At 35.3% G+C, this 13,497-nt stretch overlaps 1 protein-coding gene across 3 annotated transcripts in view; it reads right to left on the minus strand.

Moving 5' to 3' along the window:
• The window catches only part of LOC108003721 (blood vessel epicardial substance-like), a 45,492-nt gene extending 32,721 nt beyond the window's left edge, over positions 1-12,771 (minus strand). Inside the window, exons 1-2 of one of the 3 annotated variants that reach the window (XM_028669649.2) lie at positions 11,127-12,771; positions 8,353-8,678 (exon numbers count right to left, since the gene is read on the minus strand). The gene's annotated coding sequence lies outside the window, so the exon portion shown is untranslated. The remainder of the gene's footprint in view (positions 1-8,352; positions 8,679-11,126) is intronic. The other 2 variants (XM_017066174.3, XM_017066173.3) reach the window with 2 other exon arrangements.
• Positions 12,772-13,497: the final 726 nt, after the last annotated feature.

The following is a 13,497-nucleotide window of genomic DNA, read 5'->3' on the forward strand; positions in this document are numbered from 1 at the left end:
ACATCGAGTTTAACTAAGATTTACAGTTTTATTCGTCATTTACACGTATCGAAAGCGGAAAGCTTTCGACCAATATTGACCGATCGACTATTCAAAAACGTCACTTTCCACCTTCCAATCGTATTTCGTTGGAAGGATCAAGCTGGAGCAACCGGTTCGCCTTATCGTAAGTCCCTTAACCTCGTCTAGTCTCGTCACGTTTCCCTCTAGGGGAATTTCTCCTAGCTCTACGCAATATCCCGAAACCACATTACCGATAAATCCAGACACTGGTAATGATGATAAAACGTGTATATATATACTCAACTTTCCGCTCTATTTTAATACGATAGAGAATGGATGCTTCGTTCGATTGCGAATCATTTTTGATTTTTCACTTTTCATCCGCGAACTAATATTTGACTCGACGTGAACGGCCATTTGAACGAATTGAAAACGTAATAACGCTATTTCGTCTCAATTTTCTCGATTTGTCATCCGTGTATAGTCGGTATCGCTAACTTTCGATTCAATTTGATTTGAAAAATTGCCAATAAATCGCTCGTGTAAATTTACTAGTTGCCGAAACACGTCTTCCGAAAGTAAACCAATCTGCGATCGAACTTTTATTTTCCTATCGAATATTCGTTTCCATCCTTCCTTCCACAAAGTTTCTAAACAGCTATGTCGAGATAGTCGGCATAAAATACGCAGCTCGAAGCAACGAAATCGGATTTGAAGATACCCAGGTCGCACAACAACGTCGAAGAGTAGTAGCCACGAGGATGACCGATTCGAAATCTATGGCTACCGTGTACACTGCGAGTCGTGCGCTCGCGCGTCTACGTCTCTCGTAACTGTATGCGGATGGCGCGAGCGCCGTACGAGCAGGGCTATCGACCCTTTCTACTTCCAGCCAGAAGCCACGCGGTCTACTTCGCCACGGGCCAACTTACCTATCCACGAGTACGCACCAGATGCTCCACCGCTATTGCGTAACCCGTCCCCAAAATCCCCATTTATTTTCCCCGATCGCATCGAAATAAATAAGCGGAAAAGTGTATGATCGTTTTTACGACATCTCGCGTTTTTGTAACGAAGCCAACCATCCGGCGTTCGATGGGGAAAAAATTGAAATTCGTTCGATCGTTTCGTTTCGCGGTGATCCCGACGAAATGGTACAACGCCGGTTGCCGCTAACTTTGCTCCCCTAAAGGGGACATCTGACCCAGAGAGTTCGTTTCCGCTCCCTTGTATCGTCCAGATTCGCGAAATTATTTTATCGTAGTTGAGCTTTCACGTGGAAAATTTAACTTATGGATAAATACGAATTGCACGTGACGTTAATTGCACGAAAACTTTGAGACATTTTTACAGCTGTCGCGCGACTTTTCCACACGACTCTTCGACGTTTTTTTTAATTTCCTTCTTTTTAAATCGGAGGATCGTGTACGAAAGGATTCTAGAGAACAATGCCAATAATGCATCATTGTTGAAATGTGAGATCAGCGACAATCGAAATGTTTGCGTGTTCGTATGTATCTTGTGCCGCGTAAATTCGTAAAGAAACTTTATGTTTAAATTATCGCGTACGCTCGCTATTCCTAATAGTTTCGTCGTATCATTTTGCATCCTACTATGCGGTTTCTTTACTCGAAAATTTTCAACGTTGCTATCTCAAAACGTTTCCGCTTTTTCCTATTTAAAATGTATACTTATGTAACCTGATCTAAATATCCTTGATCCCATTTATATATCAAACAATTACGTTCAATCGTGATTGAAAAATGAAAAATAATTATTTACTTTTGTATCGTGATAAAATATTAAATTTCAACGTATAAAATGAAAATTATTTGCCACGTCTACGAATCGAATACTTTTTCAAGAGTAATCCAACCTATTAACTGCTTAGGGGAAGGATAATATAAATGAAATAAAATTGAAAGGATAATGCGAATTCGCACGCTCGTTGAAAATGAAGAGAAATTCGATCGACTTCGAATTTTACTTTTTATAAATACGTAACGTACACCCGCCGTTATATACGCAAAATAAAAATGACGGAAGGGAAATAGAATTTGTGAATCCAATTACAAATCGTGGCAGCAAACTTCGATACGAAGAAGAAACGGAAAGACGGGAAAGTTATTCCCGTCACTGTGATATCGCATGTGATATACAAATATTTACGCTCGTTACCCACTTGTGGATTCAACATTGATCGCGTGAACTGTTGTAATTATTTGAAAAGCGAACGATACGAAATCCTCCGAGTTACCGTATTCGAAAGAAAAAATTCCTAATTTCTAAAAACTTGTTAAGCAATCGTGACTCCTTTCGTTAATGAACCGGTGATCAAACCCTCTCGAGATTAATTCGAGCAAAAAGTCGCAAAAGCCTTCAACCCCTGTCGACTAACTTTTAATCACTAATTATCTTTTGATGAGCAGATGAGCCAGGAGACCATCTTAAATTCGGTCTTCGAAATAGCTCGAATCGTATTGGAGAGGATTAAAACAAGTCGGTAAATGTGCAACTAAAAATATGCAATTATTATTTATCCCTTTTAAACGAAAGATAATAGAATTATCTTATCGATAGATTATTAATAGTACTATATCATTTCGTCGAATTCATGATATCGCATTCGTATTATCGGCAATTCAAAAGTATCGCAACAAAGAAAATAATTCCACTGGGCGGAGAATAGTGGCTATCGCAAAGTTCGTAAGCAACAGTGACATCTAATTAAAAGTTGTAGAAAGCGTAACAATTGATCGAGAAAAAGAACATCGACTATCGACAAACACTTTTCTAATTAAAAAACCAACATGAATCGTATCCTTTTTATCTTATTAACGAACATACGCATTCGTAAACACGTTTAAGCAATTTAAACGACATTTATGCTAGAAAATTGGAAAATTTGAAAGAAGTTTCTACGACTTCCTTCTTTCTCCGCGCTTTTTTCAAATTGATCGAAAAACGACGAAGCGCCCCATTCGCGAAAAGGATTTCTTTTTTTTTTTTTTTAGAAAAACGAATTTATGGAGAGGAACAAGGATAAAAACGGAAGATGGAAATACCGTTGGTTTTTAGAACATTAAACGTGGATAAATCGTAGCAGAGCGCATGTGGAACATGTGGACCGTATTATAAATTTCAGGATCTTAAAATTAGGTTACCGTGACAAGTAGCGTATCATCGTACTCCTTTCTCGCATATATTACTATTATTTAACGCCTTCAACGTTCCGATTCGTCCCCCCAATACTCCGAATGTTCGAGAAGATAGAAATTAAATCTGGCTAATTGTCATTTTTCCCGATCAATGACAAAAATTCGAGTTTACACGCAAATACGCATCCATTGTCTCGAAATTAACCCCTATTAAGTTAACGAGCCCGCATAGACGCAGCGATTTATCAAACCCACAACAACGAAAATAGAGGCTATCCCTGATATATCGCGAATCGGACATCGAAACGATATTCCACGTACGATTTTACAAATGTCGGATGAATTGTATTTCTTAATTACGCCCATTGAATGATTCGTCGTGTGTATGTTTAAACGTCATTCATACGATTATCAATTGTAACGTACATCGATAAAAGTGTTGAGAAAAAGCATTATCGTTAAGTACGTAGGAATTTTTTGTTAACTCGTATTATAACTCTATGCGTTATAAATAAGACGTATGAAAATGGTGGAAGATTAACAGCTCGTGGATCGATCGTGTGCAATCCAAACTTTTAAATAATACCGCTCGAACAAATTTATTAACGCTGGCATAAAGCAACGTTATATCAGATAACGAAAAACCAGAAATGAAACGAAAGCGATATTAATCGGCAAGATCGAATTAGATCAATTTCGTCAGAAACAGAATTACGTAAGGACGTATGTTTCGAACCAGAATTTCCCTGTAAAACAATGGCATCGAAGAAAGAAAAACCGTAAAAATTGCAATTCCAATATCTAGGATGCGTATCCTGGAAAAATGAAAGTGAAAATTTCCGATATTCGATATCTTTTCCTCTCGAATCAATCGCATAAATATGCAAGAATAAACTAGCTCACGATTAAAATTCCATCTCTTTTCTTATAAACAAATATTCGAATGTTAATGCCGATTCACAGCGAGAATTTATATTCTTGGTCCAAAACGAGAGAAGATATAGAATCGGTCAACAAACCATGACGAGAATCGATTTAATCGTTTAATAATTAAACATTTTCTCCGACTCGAGTTAAGATCATACCTGATACACGATCGTTGCAAAAGTCATAGAAAGATTTTATACGAGAAGAATGTTTAAAGGAATGTTTAAAGGAAAACTAAAAGTAAACTATATTTAATTAGATGTTTTTAGATGTCACATCGAAGAAAGGAACGGATTACTTTATTCTATTCATCGAACGTCAAATTTTATTAAAAAATCCTGAAAGATAAGACGCGAAACATGCACAGCGTCGGAATGTTCTCCTTTAAGCTATAAAAATTCCAAAACCGTCCAAGTAGCAACCAAGATGGAAGGGGTGAAAAGTGAAACAAAGGCTTCTGTCGTGCATTGTGATAACATCTTCTAAGACATACGGAAAATATCGTGCAAACGCACCACCCTCTTTAACGCGACAAACTTTGCCCACGGTAAAAAAAAAAATTCCATTCGACGATGAAATTTCAAAGTTAAGGAAGATATATTCGAATATATGAAAATTAGATCGTTACAACATTGATGAGTTAGTATCGTTGGTAAAATAAAAACCTCGACCTATTTTACGTCGTAAAAAAAGAAATGGAATAACGAAATATCAGGATTCTTTGAATTAATTCAAAAGAACAAATAAATAAGAAAAAAAAATGAATATCGAATAATTGCGATTCGTACGATTATCGAGATATTCAATGAACTCGTATCGATTTACAAAAACGAAGAAAAATATCAGAGCGTTTTAAGTTTCTGAAAATTCGCGCGCCAAGTTCGCATGGATTCACGGAAAATGAATCCCCTTTCTCCGTTTCATTCTATTTCGTTCCGTTTAATTAGATCTCATCGACGCGTATTCTCGATAATGATGTATTTTCTACGTAATCTCACTCTAATGTCTCGCAATTATTTAAGCTCGAACGATCAATGTCGCGAACACGATTGTTCGTTAATTCGCGATTCGATTTTCATGAAAAACCGATGTCAATCTAATCTCTTCATCGCGTACTTACATTTTACACTCAATGAATAGATGAATATTTTAACGATATGTGCACGACGTCGAGATGTCGAGATGAATTAAAATATAGGAAATTTTGTAAAGACGTTATCGTCAAATTATATTGTGTTAAAAAAATTTCGAATTAAAAAAAAAAGAAAAGAATTAAAAAATCTTATATTTTTCTCCGCAAAGATAAAAATTTCGAGTACGCGATAAATATTTCAACCACGCGTACAATATGTTTAACCCATGCAAGAAAAAAATTGCAACAAAAATATAACTAAATGGTGGAACGATGCATGGACTAAAAGGGTAAAAAATTTTTTGACATTTTGCCAACTCTTTGAGGGAGAAAAGTAAAAGTAATTAAACGAAACTAGTGTTTCGGTACAAAAATACAATTCCCCTTCGGCGACTTCATTTCCTCCTTTTTCTCGACATCCGTAACAATTAAAACCGAACAAATTGAAACGAATAAATGAATCATTGTTTATTCGAATATTTACATTTGAAGGAAGGGTAACAATTTTCGGGAGAAAAGAAAATAAATATTTCATAAAAGTATTTCATGAAAAATAATCGGCAAATCCGATAAAACTTCGTTCACTCCGTTCGAAAGGATATCAATGTTCATCTATCTCGTTAAAACGATGCTTCTTATCCTTGTTCGAATTCTTTTCGAAAGACTTTCAAAAAACATCGAATACATGGATAAATAATGACGCATCGAGAAAGAATAATTGCACATGGTCGATAGAATACAATGAACATCGATGAGGATTAAAACACTCGATAGAAAGCAAGCTGCTAATCACGCTGCGCTCCGTCGAGCGCGATATATAAGCTGGTGGAGACGTGCAATTCTAATGGAAACCAATTGTTTAGAAACAACATTACATCCCGTGAACAATAACGAAAATAACTGCGAACCGAGTGGCGCGTATATGCAAATGTCACGTGCAACAATTATTCGGTGGTAATTCCGTTGTGCAATGTGTCGCCTGTACGCATGTGAGACATCGTTAACGGCCTTAGATCATCAATAATATCATTATATATCTGGAAATGTTACGCGAAATCTCGCAATCAGAATAGAAAAGAGAGAAAAAAATGTTATGGAAAGAAGTGTAAATATAAATATAAAAGAAAACAACATAATTTCAAAATTTTGCAAATATGTGATGAAACAACCCGTTAATAAAAATATTGAGTTTTCAATTTCAAACTCGATGTTTTACATTCGTTATTCATTTCGTATTTATTCAACGAAAAGTTAAAGATATGGCGCAAAAAGAAAGAATCAAACCATTCAATTATAAAATATATAGATTATTATTTCAACGTATGAAATTTTTTTTTTCTATTCATAATAATTAAAAATATTAGAGATTAGTGGAGAAAAATGGTAAGACGAATAAAATAAAAAATGTATAAACTTTTATATCTGTATACGAAAATAAGTGAATTCGCATATGCATATTCGGCTTTGAATAAGTCGACTTTAGACTAAATTGACTTTATTTCATATCTCTGTTTCATGTTTCTGTAAAAGCTCGATCGCGAATTGCGTGTCGTTCCTTCGAAAGCTACCTAGTCGTTTGGACTTTATTCGAGAAAACAGAATTTCCACAAAGATTCACTGTGAGAACGGATAATGATGACTTTGGAGATAAGTTACAAAGATGAGCGACCTTTCGGAAAGAAGAGTCGAAGAATATTTCTGTTATAAATAAGAAACATTCTATATTTATTGTAAAAAGTATCGTTTGTTTGTTTCTTCAAAAAATGTCCATTTTGAATTCTCTTCGAAGGATAGAAATAGGAAAACTCTTGTAAAATTCATGCAACGAAAAGACAAAGTAAACTTATGACACGGACACGTGTGTACACAAATAGGACGCTTCGCGCCTAGGGGAAAAATGTCACAGGTTTTTAGTGTACACGCGAGAAAGGGTTGGAATAGCATCCGGAAAACGTTTATTAGCCGGATCACGATCTGCGGAACGAATAAGGGTAAAAATAAAAGCTCGCCTTTGCGGCCTATAATCTCGTTTAAAGCAAGGGTCGCTGACGAAAGCAAACATTACTTCCGCGCAAACGATGTTAACCGAGTAAACTGCGTTGTTTGTCCCATAATGGCGTTGCAACGATTAACAAATATCGTTCGATTGGTCGACCCACGGAACTTCTTTTAGACACGTCTGCCTTCGAGCTTGCTTGTCCGTGGGACACGATACTGAATTCTCCCTTTCTCTTTCCAGAAAACAAAATCGTGCACTGACAAAAAGCGGAATATTATAAATAGCGGATATATACTACTTAATTTGAACTTTGATCACTCGTTTATAATTCGATTATAATTCTTTCATCTTGATTATTATTGTCTGTTCCATCTTTTTATCGGCCAATTGTCCAAAGCTATTACCATAAAATACCAATTATCAAAATCAAAAAGTAAAGAAATAATGTCGAGTTGAATTTCAATTCTTTCTTAAATGCGTGTTTAATCGAGAAACGAATCATCGCGCGTTTTCTATTTAGTTTCATTCCGAAAAATTTTTCCTCGATCGATTCTAGTATATAATTTTGTTCCCATTTGATAACGCGAGTCAATTCGCATCGCGTCTTTTTACACGTCGACACGAACACGCAACAGGTAAATGGTAATACGCTAAGATTGCATGCTGCAATTAATTTTTTAATGGCTAACCCGTGACCTCGACTTTTCTAGAGCTTCATGAGATACGCTTTGTTTTAAAAATCGATGGAAATAATTCTGCATTTCTGCGAGTTAACGGTACGAATTCAACAAGAGAAAGAAACCAGGAATTCGTCCTTTGTCGAAAATAACGCGACTGCGCGTCTCGTGTTCTTGAATAAATCGTAAAATTTTATTACGATGATATATAATGATACGATTAGCGTGACTTTCGCTAAGATTTCGCCATGAAAAATATATAATATAATTTACAAAATCGATAAATCGCCATCGAAATTTAATCAAGATGACCATGAAGCTTTTAATTTATTGAAATCAAAATCGAATTTTTTGTATTGACAGAAATTAGATATATACAATTTCGAAATAGTAATAATTTAAATAATAATAATTTATATCGTAAAAATACATGTAATATGAATACAAATGACTCACCTTATGGTGGATAAGCGATATGTTGTTTGGAGTGCGGAATAATACACCTCAGTCTTCTGTACGTATGAGTGAATAGCAGGGGGCAACACAAAGGTGTTGAGCTTCTTCCGAATTCGATCACGCAGTAGATCATCACTTCGTGCAACACCATTGCAATCGACTTGCCTCACTACCGAACGATCGGATCGAGTCACGATGCGCGATCGATTCTCGTTATCGATCGTTCGCGTGTTAACACTCGCACGAACCACGTTCTTTCTATCGTAAGCGTGCGAGTCACTGAATTTCGCGGCTCGTTTCGCGGCACGAACGGGCCCCAGATTCGTCTGAAACATCACAGAACAATCAGAGAGTCGGTTAAATTGTTCATCGATTTAAAAAAAAAGAAAAAACGTGATTTTACGCATTCTCTTAATCAACATTCGTTTATTCCAATTAAAATAATCCAAATCTTCGTACTTGATTTTAATTGTATAAATTTAGATATTATACGTACAATTTGTCTTTGAAACGATGCGAGATATCTTAATTATAATGAGTGAATATTAATAATATATTTTATCGACATTTTATCTGTCTGTATTTGCTCAACTTTTTTACATTATAGATTTATATCAATGATTACATTCGGTGATATTTGATGAAAGAGATTGAACAATTTAATCATATTTCTCGACAAAATAAAAAGAAAGGAAAGGTAAAGTAAAATTTTATTGTTTCGATTGAGAAAAAATTGATTTAAAAATTTTCAGTTCGTAAGAACTCTCGGTAAACAAAACCGATACGTATCCACAATTTATTGAAACTCTTAACTCAATTTTAACAATTTTCCGAAAGAGATTCTCGGTATCTATCAACTATAACTCTCAAGTATCAAACTTTTCAGGCAGACACGTCCTAATCTCTCTCATCTAAGGACAAAACATCCATTTACAAAGTTTCAACAATTTTCTCCAAGTTTCGCGGAATATCTCTTGTCTCTGAACAGTTGGAAAGATGCGTCGAGACGTCGAGCGTATCGATTCTCTTTACAACGAAAAAGAAGTGGACGGATAGAGTCGAAAGCAACTAGCATCCGGAAAGTTTCTGAAGATCGACACGGTAGAGAAAGTCGAAAGCTAATAATTTTAACTGAAACTCTCAACTCGGACCACCGAAGCTCGCCAAGTCTTGCGACTGGGACTTTTATCAGGCGCGATCGATCGGTCAGCTTTTAGGATTTATGCCTCCCAATCTGAAGTCTAACCGTCTAATTCAGCGAAAATAAATCTTCCTAAATATGCCACGATTCTATATATTCTTTTATCGTAAATTTTAAAAACGAAATTTCAATACGCGATCTTCAAATCTCTCGCATTTTGTTTCGTGTAATCAATTTAAGTATTTTAACTTGATCGGAAAGAATATTTAATATACGGAATATTTAATATATCATTAAATATATGGAATTATGTGTTATAATAATAATAATTAATTTTATAATTCTCGTGAATTTTCAATTGGAAAAAAAAAAAATAAAAAAATTAATTTGCTTATCGAAGGAAAAATTCATTTTTAATCTGAATAGCTTGTAACTTGAATAACTTATCGATTATTAATGAATAAAAAATCACGATTTATTATGAAATACATACAAGAATTATCGCAAAATGAAAAATATCCGAATTTGTTTCGAATCATGCAACTTATAAAACTTATAAAACTTAGATTAAAATCAAATCTATCAGAAACGGCAAAATCATTTGAATCATTTTGAATCATATAAAAAAAAATATGAATCATGTAAAAAAAAAATTACTATGACAAAATTGATTTATCATAATTTTACAATATAATGATTCTAAAGTTCGTGTTCAACTATATAATATCATCATTCTTAAAAAAGTTAAAAATATTCTTAAAAAAGTTTATATATTCTCCCTAATTTTTCTTCAAACTATTCATAAACGAATGTCAATTTTTTGTAAACTAATAAATTAACAATTATTTATTATAATAAATGTACATGAAAAAAGCACATATATACCATATATCAATTTTAAAGAAAAAGTGACACATCAAATTTCCTGGTTTAATCACTGATTTATAAAACATCGAATAAAGAAGATCGAAATCACACTGAGAAGAAAGTCTATGAAAGACTTTGCACAGAGCCACCTGTCTATTCGATTCGAGTATCGAACCTCGCAATTGTGATTCTCGATACACTGTGAACTCATTTGAAAATAATCAGCAATTTCAAGAGAGATTTCTGAAATTAGCACAAAAAAAGTTGCGATATACGAGAAAAAAATGTTAAACGAATAAAATTTGTTTTATTAAATAAAATGATTAAAAACACTTATACTCGTTTTTACTCGTTTATACTCTTCGATTAAAGTTCATCGAAAAATCTTATTGTTAAATAAAAAACAAAAAAAATATATACCAAAAAATATTTGTAAAATAAAATTAGAACGAAATTATGTCGTTGAAAGTCGTTAAATTTTAAAAGTTACACGTTAAGAAATAAATTAGTTCGTTTGACCAAAATAACCTCAATTTACTGATAAAATCGTTAAAATGTTTCAACGTGCATTAGTAAAGATATTTCGTTTTATCTGCCTCGACACAAAAATATCTTACATGAATGAATTCAAGATCGTCCATACAAACATCTTTCTCAAAAATCAATGCGACACAGGATTATTAACGGCAAATAACCTTCTTAGTGTGAAATTCGAGGAAAGTACGATAGAACATAAAATGTCGATAAAAAATATAAGAACACTTACGATTGATGCAACAGACTACGTTCGCTCTTGCGTGTCGGATCAATTCCAATTCTTCCAAAAAAGAAAAAGGTTAAGACAATTTCTTTGCACGAATAACGGTTCAAGGTTGAAGATGAATTTCACACGTGTAAAATTTGATGAGATTTGTTATAACACCGTTATTCTCGCGCTATTCTCACGGTACACGTTCGTTTAGGTTATATGTGCTTCTTTTTTGTACTCCGATCACTATTCGATTATCACTGAATGCGAAGAAAATAAGCAAACACGAATGAAAATCTCGTAAAAGATACACAGAAAGAAAAAGAAAAAAGTATCGAGCAAAAAAACGTACTTGTTTCTCGGACTCGTTACCACTTGTTAGGTAGCAGCTGAATGCGTCACGCATCAATCACGTTTGACCGTCGTTCGTAAGTTCGGTTCAGCGTCTTGCACGCGCACACACGTTCGACGCATCGACGACGAATCAACAAACACAAACGACCGGAGCACGGTTTCGCGCGGCGGCGGCGGCGACGACAACCACCACGTCGACGGCGAGAACGAGGATGAGGATAACGGTGACGCGGCAGGACGAGGATCATGACTCGTCTCTACCGTCCATACCGTCTTGCCTCAGGACGTCTACGATATTTTCGGCAACTTCTCGATTGCGATTTCGATGGTTGTTCATCGGATTCGGGGAAATCGACTGGAACGTGAGAAATAACGATAACGATGACGGTGACAACCACTGAAACTATGTTTACTCTCCGTAAGAATGCTGGCACTAGTTACGTTACTCTCGAAGCGTGCATCGAGCATGAAGCACTGTTTACATGCGAGCAGGGGCGCCATGGTCACTGCCGCTTCTGTGCTTTTCTCGTCTCTACGATCAGCACCGTGATTTCAAATCTGCTATCCTTCGTTCTAGCGGCACCAACGCGTACCGCGTCCTCCACTCGGGAACCTTCCTCATCGCCGCAACATCAACTGCATCCGAATGGTTCTTCATTCATCTTCGCGTTCATTACTTTTCTTTCCTCATCGTCGTCGTCAATCCGCTTTTCTCCTCTACACTCATACACCCGTCTCACTGCTTGTTACCGTATATACTCAATCCACTCTATAAATCTGTCCTTTTCCGTCTCGTATTCCCCTTAGTCTTCTCGTCGTTGTCCTTTCTCTCTATCTTGCTCGCGTTCACCGTTTCCCACCTCTCTCTTCCTTCACCATCGTTCACCTCTCGCGCTCCTCCCACCCTCTCTCTCTCACTCTCACGCGGCTGGCCGAAGCGACACGAGTGCTGCTCCAGAGTTGTGCGACGCGTGCCAAAGCTCTCGTTAAACTAAACTCCGATAGAACTAGCGCCACGCCCTCCACGCAGGTGGCAGCACCCACCGTCATCTTTTCGCCAACTTTCCACAAATTTCGTTTTTACCCCACATTCTCAATCAACCGTTTCTATTTCACAATGATCATCCCTCCAATATCCTTCTTTTTATCCTTATTGGTAGAGCCTTTAACTCGTTTGTTCTTACTCTCTTCCATGCTACGTTCCTTGTTCCTTGTTCCTTCTTCTTCTTGCATTTCTTTCTTTATATATATTTACTTACGTATACTCTTGTACATTTTATCCTTTCGATCTTTCAACTTATTTTCTTCGCATTTATTTTTCAACATTGCCTTTCTTTTCATTCTTCTTAGCGCTTTTCTCTTCTTCTTTTAATTTTTTACCATCTTATATTAGTATCGTATTTTCTTAATACCAATAATAATAAATCGTTGCTTTTTTTATAATTTATCGATTCGAATTAAAATTTTATCGATGATAGTTTAAATCTGATTGCAAATGAGATTTCAAATTTTTTGCTTGTTTATACAACTTTACGATTCAATATTTCAATTATTTTTAATCAAGCTCTTTGTTCATTCTAAAGAATGAAAAATTTAACATCACGTTAGAGATGAATTTATCGTTTCGTTGCACGCTTTCTCTATTATCTCAACGCATATTTCATGTCTATTTCTTCCCTATTGTTTACTTGTACGCTTCCAACGTTGTTCTATCTCTTATACTATTTCCTGTTTCGATTCCATAGTTTTCATATCTCTTATTATTTCCATCACTTTTTATATCTCTTATGCCATTCTTTTCTGATATATTGCTATCGTTCTCGTCAAAATTCAAAATATTTTAATAAATTCTTGAAATAGAAAGAATAGAACAGTAATAGAACCAGTAATAGAAATTACAATTATTTTTGAGATAAAAATAATGTACAATTTGTACGATTTTGCATGGAAAACCGAATAGAAATCGATCGTTTATCGATATTGTCAAGATAGGAGGCATGCTATGCGTTTCTGTCTGTTCTTTCGAAGCAAAGAC

Source organism: Apis cerana, linkage group LG12 (genome assembly GCF_029169275.1).
Source record: "Apis cerana isolate GH-2021 linkage group LG12, AcerK_1.0, whole genome shotgun sequence".
Classification (NCBI taxonomy): domain Eukaryota; kingdom Metazoa; phylum Arthropoda; class Insecta; order Hymenoptera; family Apidae; genus Apis; species Apis cerana.